This window comes from Callorhinus ursinus, unplaced genomic scaffold, assembly GCF_003265705.2.
Source record: "Callorhinus ursinus isolate GAN/ISIS: 27379988/994484 unplaced genomic scaffold, GSC_fseal_2.0 scaffold25, whole genome shotgun sequence".
Lineage (NCBI taxonomy): Eukaryota > Metazoa > Chordata > Mammalia > Carnivora > Otariidae > Callorhinus > Callorhinus ursinus.
In genome coordinates, this window is record NW_027397087.1 from 6389419 (window position 1) to 6406590 (window position 17172).

At 38.8% G+C, this 17172-nt stretch overlaps 1 long non-coding RNA gene across 2 annotated transcripts in view; it reads left to right on the top strand.

Moving 5' to 3' along the window:
- LOC112833327 (uncharacterized) overlaps positions 1-3270 on the top strand; it is a 48422-nt gene extending 45152 nt beyond the window's left edge. For both annotated transcript variants that reach the window (XR_003210600.2, XR_003210601.2), the window contains exon 4: positions 2749-3270. This is a non-coding gene — a long non-coding RNA (uncharacterized lncRNA). The remainder of the gene's footprint in view (positions 1-2748) is intronic.
- Positions 3271-17172: the final 13902 nt, after the last annotated feature.

The following is a 17172-nucleotide window of genomic DNA, read 5'->3' on the forward strand; positions in this document are numbered from 1 at the left end:
CAGCTGGATTCTCTTAGTTTAATCTGACGTTAATCTATATAACATTTAATCTGCATTTAATCTGTTCTAATATGTTGTTTTGGTTGAAACGAATGAAATCCTGCCTCATACAGATATGTAGTTAGGAGTGTTTTAATGCCTTTTTCAGATAATCACGACAGTATCACAACCTGACAAGGAAAAGTTTCTTTTTTTAATATTTTATTTATTTATCTGATAGAGCACAAGCAGAGGGAGATGGAGAAGCAGGCTCCCTGCTGAGCGGGGAGCCCGATGCAGGGCTTGATTCCAGGACCCTGGGATCATGACCTGAGCCAAAGGCCATCGCTTAACCAACTGAGCCACCCAGGTGCCCCAACAAGAAATAGTTTCTTAAAGATTAGCTGCAATATGGAATATGAAACCATATCAATGAATCTTCCATGTGCTGTTACATTAAAATTCTGTCACCTCTTGGCACTTTGAATGGAGCTTTTACCCCTGCATGTTTAACATCATGCATTGGTCATATGGAAAATATCAGTTCACTGAGCTGTGCAGGTCTTCCAAATTTTTACACATCTAACATAATCTGTATATATTATACATAAACATATTATATACATATCATATAATGATATAATGACACCATATCAAAAACTCGCATTCATTATATCACCACTAACCTTATCAGAAAATATTTTTAATACTGGGAAGCTGTCAAGCTCCTGGTAACAGACACAAGATTTCAAAAATCTACTTTTACTAGAAAGCTTAAATTCTATTATTAAGAACAAATTCCACCGTTGTGTTCTTTGAAGTGACAGGCTCACTTTGTTAATTTTGAGAAAATGTCTCCCAAATACCCAAGCCTGAATAACTATAACTTGTCATTTTTCAATGAAAAGAGTGTTCTATTAAAAGCATATCTAGTTTAGTTTGAACTCAAAGAAGTGCACACTTTCTTTTTTAGACAACCACCACACTTCAATTTGCAGCAGAAGCACATTATCCATTACTTCCCATTTTGTCACATAGCATAGAAAACACACAAACCAAAGTACTCAACAGTCAAGACTGAATAAGATTAATCATTTCTTCCTACTTCATTAAGACAACTTTATGTGAAAGCAGAATCATTTTTTTACGGCAAGTATGTGGTGGTGAAGAATACAATAGCTGCTAGCGTGTTTTGGTGCTCTGCCTTGATTTTTGCTTAGGCACCAGCAGTTTTACCCATCACTGCTTTTGTACATTCAGTGAAAATGTCAACAGAGACCAAAAGGCAAGTAATGTGTTAAGTATTATTATGAAAAGCGTTTTGGCTCCGTGAGCCATGCAGAAGAATCTTGGGACATCCAGGGATCTGTGAACAACACTCTGAGAACCACTAATATAGAAATTTAGCACCCTAATGGTTTGCTTTACAGTTAACAATGGGGCTCAGCCTATAGCCTAATCCAATTCATGGTTTTACCATGTTCAAAAATGTCTACCTTTGCATGTGTTTTCACTACTTCAAGAGCAATATGGTATGAGTAAATGATGACAAGTCAAATGAAAATTTAAAAAAAAAAAAAGCTTTCTGGTGACTCATCAGTTTTGGTCATTGCAAAGGCTACCTATTGCTTGTAGGGCAAAGAGTCATTTACCCCAATTCTATCTATGGTTGCTGTCACCAAATGATCCATTTAGGGACTCTCTTCGCAACCAAGGCCAGTGACAGTGGGTAAGCAATTTTGGAAAGTTTTGTTAAATGTCATTTCCCTAAATACCTTTTCAGATAACCAGAGCTGAAAAGAAAAGTAAGGGGGTGATGTAGGCCTTCCCTTCATTAATTGAAGAAGTAATACTTCAAACAACAACATCAAAATACTTTTCTTCTCTAGCGATTGACTTCATAACACGTTTATTCTGACCGAGCAGGGCCCAAGATTTCACCTAATACCTTATCAAAGTGATATGTAAACAAAGTCAGGCCAAGGCTTTTCAAAGGAATTGCCCAGCCCATGCTGAAAGCTATAGGGAAAGTCAGCTGATTCATTCGAGGCATTTTGGAACTTGCCAACAAGCAGAGGCAGGAGGAGTAGAGCATGTGAAAAGCCATTTGAGAATGGTTCTGCCAACAGGGCAGGCACAAACCATGTTGACTCTTATTGTTTCTCCAATTCATGTTGGAGCAAGGGCTTGAACCTCAGTTCCACAGAAATCCCCACTGGGTGGATTTCTATGAGTTATGACCATATGTGAATATAATAAGGCCACCTGATCTGTCCATAGTTACAATGAAAGGAAAGGAAGAAATATTTTTCTATTTTAATGGCATAAGAGCATAGGAACCATGCTTCAGTGACTGATCCCTAGAGGATAACCAATGGCAAAGCATGAGTATGCAGCCCCAGTGCAGAGAGGAGCATTTCCTTTGATTGACTGATTTTTATTTAAAATCATCTTATTTGTCCACATGTTTGAGGTTACAGATGTACAGGCATGGGGGTGTTAATGTTAGGCTCTTGGGCACTTCCCTTACCTATTTCTCAGTATAGTTCCAACCCCCTGAACTGCTGCTCCTTATGGTAGGTTTATCCCAAAAAGTCAAGTTATTCAATAAATCCAGCACCATCTGAGTCAGTATGACCGTCTTAAGAAATATCTAATTGTAAAACACAAACCCTAACAAAAAAAGCCCAATTTGTTACCCTGGCATAGGCCTCTGTAACCAAGACCTCACCTACCCCTCTAAGTGCATATCCCTTCATTTCTTCATAGGTATCATAGGTTTCAGAATCTTGGAAGTGCCGGCAGTATCCTGAATGCCTTCTTGAACACCCATCCCCAACCTTCTTCTTGGCACTTGCTGTTCTGGAATGCCTTCTCCACTTTTCTGGTAGAATTCCTCATGTTTTTAGACTTGGCCAGATCTGGGTACCAACCTTCAACTCCCATAGTATTCTGTGCCAGCCCTTCACGCTACCTTGTCACTTTGTTTGCTCATCTGTCTCCTCCATTACTCCGGGTTCCTTGAGAGCAGAGATTTTGTCATTAATGTTCATGAATCTAGCAAAAAAAATGAACACATGGTAATATCCCAATGGATGCTGGCCAAATACATGTAAATATAAGTATCGGATTGTAATCATCCCTTTTACAATCATCTTAAACAATCAATTTGAGTTTCTCACTATAAATGAGTCCTTTCCTAAAATACAACTTTATCCATAATCCCAAATCACCATGTCCTTCGATAGTTGATTCTTGAACAACACAGGTTTGAACTTTGTGGGTCCACTTATATGGAGATTTTTTTGTTAATAAATACCGTACAGTATATAAGTGTATTTTCTCTTCCTTACAATTTTCTTAATAACATTTTCTTTTCTCTAGCTTATTATAAGAAAATGGTACATAATACATATACCATACAAAATATGGGTTAATGGACTGTTTATGTTACTGATAAGGTTTCCAGTAAATAGTAGGTTATCAGTAGTTAAACATTTTAGGAAGTCTAAAGTTATACAGGGATTTTTGACTGTGCATGGGGTTGGCGCCCCTAACCTCCACACTGTTCAAGGATCAACTGTACTTTCTCTTTTGGAACGGTCTCTCTTCATTTCCAAAATTAAAAGATCTTTCTTTATCTCCTCCCACCTCACTTACATATATCACTGGTCATTATCCGCCTTCTCAAGATATAAATAATTGAGGTTACTGCATTTATGGGTGTGCAGAGCTAAGTCTCTATAAATAGCTGAATATTTAAAATATTTTTTTCTTAATGATCTTAAAACCATAATCAAGGCAAGTTGTGGTTTGGGATCAGAGGAGGGCAGGCAGGAGAAGGAGAATGGGAGTGGGCTTGCCTTCCAGGCAGTCTGATGAGTCTTGGAAAGATTAGGTTGCCACCAGAATCCAAGCTCTGACTTTGGGCATGTCTTTGGCAGCCTCTCTTCTCTGACTTTCCCCCCTAGCCTCTTCAGGTGGGCCCTGTTTGGGTCCAAAAAAGCACAGAGTAAACGTTAATTTGAGGCAGCTCATCCTAATGATGGTAGCCGTTATGACTTCGATTTTCCTTTTAAGCCTTTTTGAAAGACATGAATGTTATAGATAGAATAGATTTGAGGCTTTTTTGAGGAGGAGACTGAGCCCTGGGGAGGTGAAGTAAATAGTTTGACTACAAGTTCTCCTTAGAAGGAGAGGAAAGGAGTAAACCAAAAAAAAGCAAGAGAAAAGACCTGTACAGCAATGAGCAACCCGTACCCCTTTAGCTGTGTGCACTTCTTCCAGCCATAAGGAGAAAGAATGAGGAAGCTGCCTTACACTGTTTCTTTTTAAACCTACCCAAATGTTAATATTATATAATATGTAAGGAGCAATGCCTGAGTTCTCATTCAAGTTCTCAGATTCTTGAGTTAGTAATCTAAATTATAAGAATATTCATTTTTTACAGAATTGAATAAAGTTTTTATTTTAAATGTAAAATCACATGGCTCATAAATATTTTATTTTTCCTGAACTAACCTACATGTCAACATGTTTATCTTCACTGGGCTGGAAAACTCGGGAAACTTTACAGAAATATTTGACTAGAGGTACATGAATATCTTTTCTATCTGTACTGGATGCCCCAATACAACAGTACTACCTAAATCTTAAATTCTTTAGGTTGTAGACATCTTATCTAGACACCAAACTTGTATTTATTTTAACCATTTTTACCAAGGACACCACTTCTTCCTTCATTTTTCTTTCTTTATGTCAGTGGACATGAGCATAATATCCAAAAATAGCTTTCCAGGCAAACACATTAGAAAAAATGTAAAAGAGGATGAGCGTATTTTATACCTGTAGTCCTTATGCTGATGCCTTTCAGGCCTGCTTCCTGATTTCTGCCAGGACTTGGCTCCCTATGCCAGAGAAATGTAAATTTTCAGAACGGGGGTGATCACAGCCCTGGCTATATAGTGTTTCACTACAGTGGTGGAATATATGCAAACCAAATGTTTTTTTCAACTCTCCAGTACTTCTCATAATCCAGTGTGAAGGAAGGAGGTCAAGAAGCATCAGCTCCAGGCTGACCATCTGTTGATGTTTCTCAGTAATGACAAAGAATAAATTCACCCTCTCCCTGTGAGATAGGAGTCTAAGACTTTGTCCCAAGAGTGGGTGTTCTCATACAAGAGGACTTGCTGGAGAGGCTCTTGACTCCTATGATAGTGTAAAGCCTTCTAGACTAATTCTGAGGGAAACAGATGCCCTCAGTAAAGGAGAAGAGAAGCCTCAGTAGTAGGAAGGAGCAGCTTAGAGCAGCTGTATGGATAATTCACACAGAAAGAGATCCAAACACTCATTTCATCGGAACAGACTGTAAGGTTTAACATCACTTAGGTCAGGAAAATGTCAGTATTTCAAATCTGGATATAATAGTATTAGCATCGAATCAAGCAAAAAAGGTCAAGCAAGTCAGGAGTAAATAGGTGAATTGTGTCTGAAACAGAACTTTTGAAGAAATCAGGTTGATTCAGTACAGAGATTTTAAATATTTAACCCCAATCTTGTTATAAATGTAAAACAGCTGCTTTTCTTCTTTCCTTAAAAAAATTATTTTTATCAAGCAAAACAATTCTAAGAATGCATTTTCTAGCAACTGAAATGATTAACATCAACATTCTATTTATAATATATAACCACACAGAAAAAAATAGCATAACGGCAGGATAATTTACTTAATTCACAAATTCTTTGTTATTTCCCATAGAGTGAGCCTCACATCTGGAAAAGCTCATGCAATTAAATAGTTTGTCCAAAAAAAGACTATCAGAAGAAATTCCAAATTGATGCTGTTTTTTTTTTTTTTTTTTGCATTGCTGGTTGTATCTAATGGAAAGCTTTTGAACAAAATAATATATTAATAAAGGAGAAAAGAAAAACCACATTCCGTGTGATAGCTTCATAGGACCTGAAGGGACAGAAGTCTGTTGGAGATTGTTTCTTGCCCTAAATTTAGGATTGCACCAAAACAATTCTAGAGAGTTCACCGCCTAACTATTTAGGAATGGAACTCTAGGTTGCCAAGAGTCATGTGTCCTGGTGATTCTTTGCAGCCATGAAGGCTTCCTTTGTTCATAACTTGAATCCATCCCATTGTCATTTAAGCCCATATTTTCTCCCTGAGCACAAAGCTGCTAGACAACATCACAGAGTGAGCAGCCTCCTGCTGCTTCTCCTAATCCCTACAAATGCAGTGGTCACCACCAAGAGAACTCATCTTTCTGCTCTATAGATGAATGAAGATGAAGACACTCCACAGATGCTCTGTAAATGAAGTGGCAATAGCTTAGAAGTGAGAGAAGTTAAGGGAAAGAAGGAGGAAACTGCTTTTCCTCATCAGGAAAGAACATTTCATGGCAATGCCACTTCACAAAATTAGCTAACACGTCACAGTAGTTAATTGCATGGCTTTGGAGGAACAACTGTTTTAGGCATCTTACTCCCAGTCTTAGGAGAGACCAGTATTATGATTTGGCAGAGGAGGAGACAGACTGTATTCACTTTGCAATAGTGATGGGAATTACACCAGGCAGAGGCTTATCATTTTTGCCTTCATGATTTTTCCTGACCACCCTATCTATGTATGGCCCTACCTTCACCCCACTGTTGTTAATTAACATAGCACTGGGTTTATTTTATGTTTAACATTTATTGTGATCTGTAATTAATTTTTTTAAATTGGTTTTTTGCCTCAGCTTCACCCTAGAATATTACTCCAGGAAGCAAGAACATTATATGTTTATCATCTTTATATCTGCATCGCAGGTTGTACCTATTCTTAAAAAATATGAAGAGAATGAAAGAATGAATGTACAAACAAATACCAGTCCTTAGGACCCATTTCTCCTCTACTCTGTGGCTTTGAAAACTTCATCTTCTCCCCACCCATCTCTCTGCAGCAGGAGTCCTGGGAATCATACCAGCCTGCACTGCCTTTCATCCACGGAGAACTGCAGACAGAGCTCGTCCTCCAGGTCCCCATGGGGTGTGTCTACCCAGCCAACACCAGCATTCACTTGCTTGCAGTTTCTTAGTGTTTCATTCTGAGCACATCCACGGTCTCAGGTTTCTGTTTACAAGGCCAGACCACAAAAATTAAGTTAATTGAGGCATTATGGCAAAAGGATTTTTCTTCAGGGATGTTTATAAATTTCTCCTGTCTCGCGGACTGGCCGTCCTTTAAGCCTAATCCTTTCCTCTCCCTCTGGACAAAAATGAAGGAAAAATGGTCTGCTATGGAAGAGAGAAACAGAGGATTGTGTGGGCATTTGATTATTTCTTAAGGTGGAAGATGAACTAAAAACCACATAATGTCTTCCTCTTTAAGTAAATGATATAAATGAGAAGCTGAAGCTGAAACCAGTAAGTCCATCTTTCAGAAAAGCAAGCTGTAACTTGGCGTTAGCAAATAGTCTGCCATAGCTTGTGGAATATTTAAAAAGCACATGGTGAAAGTAAACAAAGTAACATTTGGATCTCAGTGTGATCTATTGGTTAGGAATTGTTAGTGTCATTTTCAGGCATTGACTTAGGTGACGCTTCTATGTTTTCCTATCTTTATTTGCAAGCTGCAGTGTATGTGCTATAGGGAGAGAACAGGGGACATGGCAAACAGAGAGGACTTGAAAAATCTCTGGTAAAAGAATAAAAAGTCAAGTAACAAGAGTATTGTCTCAATGCCACTTACATGTGACCTTGGGAAAATGATTTAATCTTTGAAAATCTCAAAATCCTAATTTGTAAGATGCTCTTCTCTGCCCAACTTAGAGTTTGTGGGCAAAATCCAAATGACATAATGCATATAAAAAGATTTTACAAATTATAAAGGAGAATTTAAATGTGAGGTATATTATTTTTATCATTATTATTTTGTAAGGAAATATATTATGAATTCATTGAGTTCCTATTCAATAAATATCCACCTAAGTAAAGGACAGAAACTACGTATGGTACTAGTTTTGTCTTTTCTCCAATTTTTGGTATTCCATAATTTTAGAAGAGTAATGCATTTTTTATTTATTTATTTGAAATGATTATCACTCATTTTATTTTGCCTATTAAAGGAGTCTGTTGGCTAGTAGTAATTGCCAAAGGTAAGCTGACAGCAATCTCAAGAAACTAAAGGGAGTAATGCATTTTAATTGTAAAAATATAAACAAAACAAATGAATAAAAAATGTTTAAGTCCATTACCTATTCCCCATTCTAAGCACACTCTCAAGAACAAATTCAATCTGCAGTTTGATGTGCAATGTTACTGAGCTCACACAGTATGTACACCATATAAATTGCATATATTACTTTTTCAAAAATCTAATCACATTATGCATATTGCTCTGCACGTCAGTAAACGTGCAGAGCATATCCTGCACGTTTAGATATCCTTCCCTATCTGAATATAGATCTGCCTCATTGTTTTTAATGGCTTCATAATATTTCATAACGCCATTTCTCTCAATGAGCACAGCTGATGACTCTAACAATAAAGTTGATTAAATCATTTTAGTGAGATTAAGGGTATGGGGGAGAAATACTATTTTTCTAGCAGGAGTACTATCGGCATGACTAGCATCCTATAGTCTCAGAGGAGATTCTGTAACTTCTTGGTGGCCAGCCTCAGGGAGAACAGCTCTTCTTCCTTGTGTCTCACTGGACTCTCTTTTGTTCAGATACTGTAAGAATGTTTACAAAATACGATTTAGCAAAGTTTCCCGGATAAAGTATTAGGTGGAACAATCAGTCCTGGTTCCACCTGATGGTTTGATGTGAGAAAAAAGTCAGAGTTTCCCAGTATCATACTTTTTCCTCTTTTTCATAATGGCGTCCACAGATGCTCTTAACCCCCTCACAGGACTACTGTGAGGCTCAAGGAGACCACGCAGTTGAAAGCCATTGGGGCACATACAGAGAGACACTATGAGAATCCTGGAGATTATCTTCATAGTTAGGAATGTCTGTGGAGCCCATTTGTCTCCACGCTCTCTGTAAGAGTCTGCACATGAACACCTCAGCAGACCTATAGGGAAGTATTATTATCTCCAGTTTAGAAGGACACTGAAGCCTAGAGAAATTAAGAAACTTGCCTAAGACCCTACTCTTCTTCAGTGGCAGTGGAGGGCTTCAAACTCAGATCTGCCCAGCTCTAAACCCTGTGTCCAGCTGTCAGAATCAAGGTGTCCTCCAGCTGGTGACAGTTTCAGGTAAAGTTCCAGGAATTCTACCCTCAGGGCTGGTGACGGTGCTTCCTGTCTAGGGCCTGCACTGAGCCCAGAGTGTTTTCCTCAGTCTGACAGGGTTCAAGGTCTTCCAGGAGGAATAAGTGGGTATTTACAAGTTTTTGTCATGTTGTGGCCATTCTTAATCCACACTGGAGGTCCTGGCAATGGACTTGAGGGGTCATATAGGTTTTGTGGAGCTTTAGTTCTTTAATCAGATTTTGCCAAGCACAGTACAGGAAGTACTGTCCTAGTCTCAAAGTGTCTCCTTCTGGGGTTTCAGAAGCCTGGTCAAAGTCATGAAAGAACATCTGAACCCACAATGGTGACATCAGAGGCAGTGTTCTGGATTAATCAAGACAGATACTTCTTTAACTCCTCTCCAAATATTTCCTGGTACTGAAGGCATGTTCCAGGTTTAAAGAAGCAGAGGGATTCCCAAAAAGCAATCTGGTAGTTTAAGTAGACCCCCACAGGCTGGTTAACAAGGGCACGAAGGGGTCTCCACCACTAGGCACACTGTTCGTCTATGAACTGAATCAAATTGTTTTGTACAGTTCTAAGGAAGGCGGGGAAGGGTGGAAAGGATGCATACTGACAACAGCCCAAGGGGGTTCTAGCACAAAAAAATCCACAAAGGGCCAAGAATGACACTGCGTCATTCCTGGTTTTGCAGACAAGCACAGCACACAGAGGACACACAGGGTAAGTATAAGCCCAAGGCTGCCAAGCCGTCATTTGACCTTTGACACACGAGCATGGGGCTTTCTGCCTTCAGGTTAAGGATGCTCCATGCCTGCTTGTGACTGTCAGAGCCTGTCATGGTGGCTGGATAGGCCTCCAGACCTCCAAGGCAGCATGAGAGGGAGACTGTCCTTAAACTGCCACACATGTCTGACTCCTGCGAGCCGGTACGCACCCACAGCCACTGGGGGCCTGGCCGCCAGGAGCTCCTTGTACTGCTCTGCGCCTGCTATAGTTTTCCCACCTACTCAAACATATCCATGGCTATCAAAATACCTTGCAGGGAACCCCCCACTGTATTTCATCTAAATTTGTGCATGCTGTCTGAAGAATATGCATTCTCAGGGGCGCCCGGGAGGCTGTCATTTAAGTGTCTGCCTTTCAGCTCAGGTCATGATCCCAGGACCCTGGGATGGAGCCCCGCATCAGGCTCCCTGCTCAACAGGAGGCCTGCTTCTCCCTCTCCCACTCCCCCTGCCTGTGTTCCCTCTCTCGCTATCTCTCTCTCTGTCAAATAAAATAAGTAAAATCTTTCAAAAAAAAAATGCATTCGCAGGAGCTGAATGAGCACAAGACAAGTGTTATCATGTGTATCATCTGTTCATGCAAATCATTCGTTCATTCATTAGCATGTATCTGCCAAGTGCTCACCACGGATGCAAAAGGCACTCAATAAAAATTAGTAAACAAAGATGTTTGATTTGATTTAAAAATATATTTAGGAGACTTTGGTTAATGTTTTCATGTTTGATTTTTACCCACTCCAACCACTATTCCCACAAGAATATTCACCAGTTGGTGAGCTGGAAAATGCTCTCCATCTTCCAGGTTTTCCATTTTGAAACTGTAAAGAGGGTCGTGCCTCACAGCATTGTTGTGAGGCTTCAATAATTCCATCTTTGGAAAGCTTATAAATTGCAACACAATATGCAAAGTCGTTTGTTAATGCTACTAACAACCATATGTCTAGTACTGTATTTTCCCCACTTTGTCCAACATTATATTTACAAAAATAAAGATTTCTCTCTTAATCTCAGGAAACAAACTGAGGGTTGCTGGAGTGGTGGGGGGTGGGAGGGATGGGGTGGCTGGGTGATAGACACTGGGGAGGGTATGTGCTATAGTGAGCGCTGTGAATTGTGCAAGACTGTTGAATCACAGATCTGTACCTCTGAAACAAATAATGCAATATATGTTAAGAAAAAAAAAAGAAGAAGAAGATAGCAGGAGGGGAAGAATGAAGGGGAGTAAATCGGAGGGGGAGACGAACCATTAGAGACGATGGACTCTGAAAAACAAACTGAGGGTTCTAGAGGGGAGGGGGGTGGGGGGATGGGTTAGCCTGGTGATGGGTATTAAAGAGGGCACGTTCTGCGTGGAGCACTGGGTGTTAGGCCCAAACAATGAATCATGGAACACTCCATCAAAAACTAACGATGTAATGTATGGTGATTAACATAACAATAAAAAAATTAAAAAAAAATAAATAAAGATTTCTCCAAAGAGAGTTATACAAATCTCTGCACTACTGGCTGTGTCTTTTGTCAGATTTGTTTTTCAAGATATCAAAACAGATAAAGGGAATATTGCTTCCACAACGGATTCCTCTTACAGTCTGTTCATCAAGAAAAAAGATCTGTCAAGACCAGCATAAGATGACATGTAGCTAGCTTTTCCTTACCTTCTCTTAGATTCCATCTCTGTGAACAAGAATCATTCATGGTCCAAGCTGTATGTGCTCAATTTAGAATGCTGATTCCTGATGCTTTTCCTTGCACTTCACCATAAAACTTGGGCCTCTGGAATATTCTCCTGACACATCAGTAAATAATTCTGAGTGGGATAAATCAGTATTTTGATCCCCTCTTAATGGTCTGTAACTACCTTTTTCATAGAGTGTCTACTTGTACTTATGGGACACAGGATAAAAAAATTTCCTTGACAAAAATGGAAGCATTTTATTGTCTCAATAAAGAGTTGCCTTTACAGATCATTTTATTATCTATTTTATGTATTTTCAGAAAGAATAGTTTGGGCCAACTTCTAAAACCAAAATTATTTTTCCCAGGTGCTTCCTAAATTTAAATGCTGTATATCCAATAATATTATATAAGAGGTAAGTGTTTGGCAAGTTGGACAATTTTGCAGGATGTCACTTAAATTTAGAATCATCTAGAATAACTCCATAGACAATGACATGCTTTTTTATTGTTTGCTGATAGCCTGGATTTTGCATCTGATTCTCTCTTTTTGCTTTGGATCCTACTTAAGATTTCAGTGTTGTTTAGCAACTTTATGGTCCTCTCTGCCTGATAAGTTCACTCCCCACACTTCTTTTTTTTTTATTGTTATGTTAATCACCATATATTACATTAGTTTTTGATGCAGTGTTCCATGATTCATTGTTTGTTCATAACACCCAGTGCTCCATGCAGAACGTGCCCTCCTCAATACCCATCACCAGGCTAACCCATCCCCCCACCCCCCTCCCCTCTAGAACCCTCAGTTTGTTTTTCAGAGTCCATCATCTCTCATGGTTCGTCTCCCCCTCTGACATACTCCCCTTTTCTCTTCTTCTTTTTCTTTTTTCTTAAAATATGTTGCGTTGTTTCAGAAGTACAGATCTATGATTCAACAGTCTTGCACAATTCACAGCGCTCACCGTAGCACATACCCTCCCCAATGTCTATCACCCAACCACCCCATCCCTCCCACACCCAACCACTCCAGTAACACTCAGTTTGTTTCCTGAGATTAAGAATTCCTCATATCAGTGAGGTCATATGATACATGTCTTTCTCTGATTGACTTATTTCACTCAGCATAACACCCTCCAGTTCCATCCACGTCGTTGCAAATGGCAAGATCTCATTCCTTTTGATGGCTGCATAATATTCCATTGTGTATATATACCCACACTTCTTCATCCACTTTCTGCTCCTGAAGACAGATGGCCCTGTGTAGATAATGCGAACTGCTCTCAATCCCCTTGGTTTCCAATTCTCTCCAGTTAATGGGAAGAGCCAGCAGGATATGGTAGGGAGGAAGGAGAGTGAACTCAAGATATTTATTTCCCCAGACCTGTCCCAGTGAGGTCACCTCAGTTTGGCTGTGTCTCTTAACAGAGGTCTCTGGTCCTCCCAAGGACCTCTTGAGACAGCCTGCTCTACAGATTCTCTTCTCTGGGTTGTAGCAACCTCCTCCTTCTCTCAAATCTTCAAACTTAGGAGTAAAACGTCCTTGAAGTTTCACCTGCAATCCCACCTGTTTAAATTCTCCTTAAATTATCTACTTTGAATTGGTCATCTATTTTCCAGGAAGACTTTGATTGATACAGACCCACTAGTTCACACTTCTGCTATCTTTTACTCTGGCTCCCTTTCTTCTTGTAAATTTTCTAATTCCATTCCTTTTTCTTTTTAAAACCACCTTAAATATAAAATGTGTGTGAGGTGCGTGTGTGTGTGTGTGTGTGTGTATAATGTATATATAAAGTAAAAGAACTTTAAATATATTTCATACTATTATATAAAATATATAAATATACTTTATATATTTCATAAATATACATATTTATATATATAAAGTATATTTATTATATATATTATATACATATAGCCTTTAATACAACCTTAAACCTCACAATTTTGTTTCTACTTCACCTTTAAATGAGGCAGTATAAACAAAATAGACAAAACAAGATTTTATTTATTATTTGCAACCTTTTAAGGGATGTCAAATTTTTTTAAAAATGTGGTAGAGATGCCATCAAGTTAAAGGAAAGAAAAATGGGAAGTAAGAAACAGAGTCCTTCACTGTGAGTACTGTCAAGGTCATTATCCTCACTACCATTGACAAAAACACTGAATGCTCTTTTTATGTAATATAGGCTCTGAACTAAGTTATTTACATTCACCATTTCATGGAAGCCTCAGAACAATCCCATGAAATAGACATGAATCATCTCTCCATTTTACAGATGAAGAAGGTGAGGGGCGGGGAGGGTGGTGCGCTAAGTAATTTGCCCAGAGGCAAGAATTCAACTGAATTAAGTCAGACTTTGTATTCAGATAGTAATAATCATGACTTCTCCACATTTTACATTTTGAAATGTAGCACTTTTGAAAACTAATCAGTAAAGCAGATAAAGATATTTTGGAGCAACTGTCAAGCAAATATCAATACTACAGTTTTAGATACTTCTCAGTAATCTTGATCATTTTCTTTTTCAAATTCCCTGCGCCTTGGCTTGGAATCAGAACCTCTTTTTGGCCATTTGTGCTTACTCCTTTGACCAGCCTTCCATTCAAGTACCTTTCTAAGGGTCCTATCTCTAAGCTTTCTGCTCTACTCCTTTTTGGCTCCGTTATTAGAGATCTACTTCCTCTGTTAGGTGATGCAACCTTTTCAAATAACAGCCTTTGGTTAGTCTAAGACAGAACTTTTCTATTTCCTGCAACCACAAACAACTGAAGGTACAAAGAAATTTGTTTTGAGAACACAGATGCTGACCAATCAGAAGCCAAAACTTTTCAACTTTACTTCCTTTCTCCTTCTCATCAGATTTCTCTCTTATATTAGTTTGAAATAAAGATCTTGAGTTAATAGGAGTCCATCGCAGCTGACCTCCTTGAGAAATACCCTGACAAGGACTTGAGCTCAAAAGTACCTCAGATACAAAATTTGCAGCATAATTCAGAAAATGCCACTCACAGTAAAGGACAGTTGACCATAGTTCTAATGAGGTTTTTTAAACACCAATTTAAATGCCTTTCATTACAACCTTCTTAGGATGACAGATGTAACCCTGAAATTTTGATAGCTAACCATACAATTCACTAGCAATATTCAAGAAGACTTTCCAAACATCTGCTTCTATTTATCTCTTTATTTTTCTCAGATTCTCTCTGCACTCATTGTCTGACCTTGACATCACAGCCAAACCCTAAATCAAAGCATTTTATCAATGTCCATTTTTTTCCCAAAGAAGGTCCTGAGTTTTTATTATCCAAGCAATAACAGATTCCATTTCCAGGACTTCTTATCTTTTCTTTAGCCACATCATAAATAATGGGAATTTTGTGTTGACAAGAAAAATTCTGTTTTACATTTTGGGAAGAAACAGAGTCAACAAGTTGGATAAAGCCTTTGGTTACTCTCTATAACATGTTGGTACATCTCCTTTCCACACTATATGGCAGGTAGAAGAAGACTGGCATATCACATTTGAATTGTAAGTTATCAAAATTTGATCTTCAATAATACCAAGGGAACTGTCAAGTTTGAAAAGCAGTCAGAAGTCCTTGAAAATAATGATAATCTGATTATATGTATGGGAGGGCATAAAATTCAGGGATCTCAGAAGGTTAACCACAGAGGGATCACATGGTCCTAAGGAAAAAGTATCAAATTTGTCTTTCAACTGTTGCCCCCAAAGAAGTTCAATGATTTATCCAAGGTCACATAGATGGATTTCTGCCTAAGTTAACCTTCTTCCTGTTTTCCTAGGCACTGTGTCTAAAAACTGAGTGTCTGACTCACTTCTTTCTAAGCCCTAAAGGGACAAAGTTATGTAATTCTCCACAGGTATTTTGGCAGCTTCTTTGGACATCTGACTCAGGGCTCACCTCCATTCTTCTCTGAGGAGTGAATACAATTGCTCTATCAGGCATATCACACAACCAGAGCAAATGGTCACTCCCAGAGCAAGATGATAGCCTTGGGGGACTGAAAGAACAACAGTCTACAATCCATTTTCAAATTACCTTTCCTGAGCACCTACTATGCTTCAGGCACTATGCAAGATCTTCCTATAGGGGCCACCTTCCTGAGGTCAGGAGATTTACAGATCTGATCTAACTCTACCACTAATTAGAGACCTCGGACCAAACTTTTGAGTGTTTTCTCTACATAACTGGAGAAAAGTTACTTGCCATTCTTCCTTCTAGAATTGTTGTATGGGTTAAATTAATAAATGTCAAAACCCTTTTTTGAAATGTTGTTACTGAAATATAATGCACATACAGAAAATCACATAAGCATAAGTGTATAATTTGATACATTTTCACAAACTAAACACATCAGTGTAACCAGTTCAAGAAACTGAGTATTATCCCAGAAGCCCCCTATAGTGCTCCCTGATGGCCACCAACCTACCAAAGGGTAACCCCCATTCTGACTTTTAACAGCCTAAAAATTCATTTTGTTTTTGTATCGTGTGTAAATGAATTCATATGCACTATGCTCTTTTTATGTAGTTTTTTTTGTTCAGCATAAGCAAACATAAGCTCAAACACAAGTGTGTGAATTTTATCCATGTTGTGTTCTTTTGTAGATCCTTCATTCTCATTGCCAAAGGATTCCATTATATGAATAGTCAATATTTTATTTATCATTTTCATTGTTGATGAGCATTTGAGTAGTTTCCAATTTTGGTCTACTACCAATTATAAACATTCTAGTATATATCTTTTTTGTTTTGTTTTGTTTTGTTTTTTTAAAGATTTTATTTATTTATTTGAGAGAGAGAATGAGATAGAGAGAGCACGAGAGGGAAGAGGGTCAGAGGGAGAAGCAGACTCCCTGCCGAGCAGGGAGCCCGATGTGGGACTCGATCCCGGGACTCCAGGATCATGACCCGAGCTGAAGGCAGTCGCCCAACCAACTGAGCCACCCAGGCGCCCCTCTAGTATATATCTTTTTAGTGGACAGATGTATTCATTTCTGTTGAAGAGGAGAATTGCTGGCTCATAGGGTATATGTATATTCAGCTTTAAGAGATACTGCCAAATGGCTTTCCAAAATGGCAGTTTCAATTAACACTCCCAACAGTAGTGCCTGAAAAATACCAACATTTGGTATTTTCAGAATTTTTTTCATTTTATTTTATTTTTTTTAAAGATTTTATTTATTTATTTGACAGACAGAGAGAGAGAGAGAGCACAAGCAGGGGGAGTGGCAGGCAGAGAGAGAAGCAGGCTCCCCACTGAGCAGAGAGCCCGACGCGAGGCTCGATGCCAGGACCCTGGGATCATGACCTGAGCCGAAGGCAGATGTTTAACCGCCTGAGCCACCCAGGTGCCCCAGATTTTTTCATTTTAATTAAGTAAATTACTCTTCACGTAACCTAAGTATCATCACTTTGAATGACTAAAGCCTTTTCATCTCAGAGCTCATATTACCAC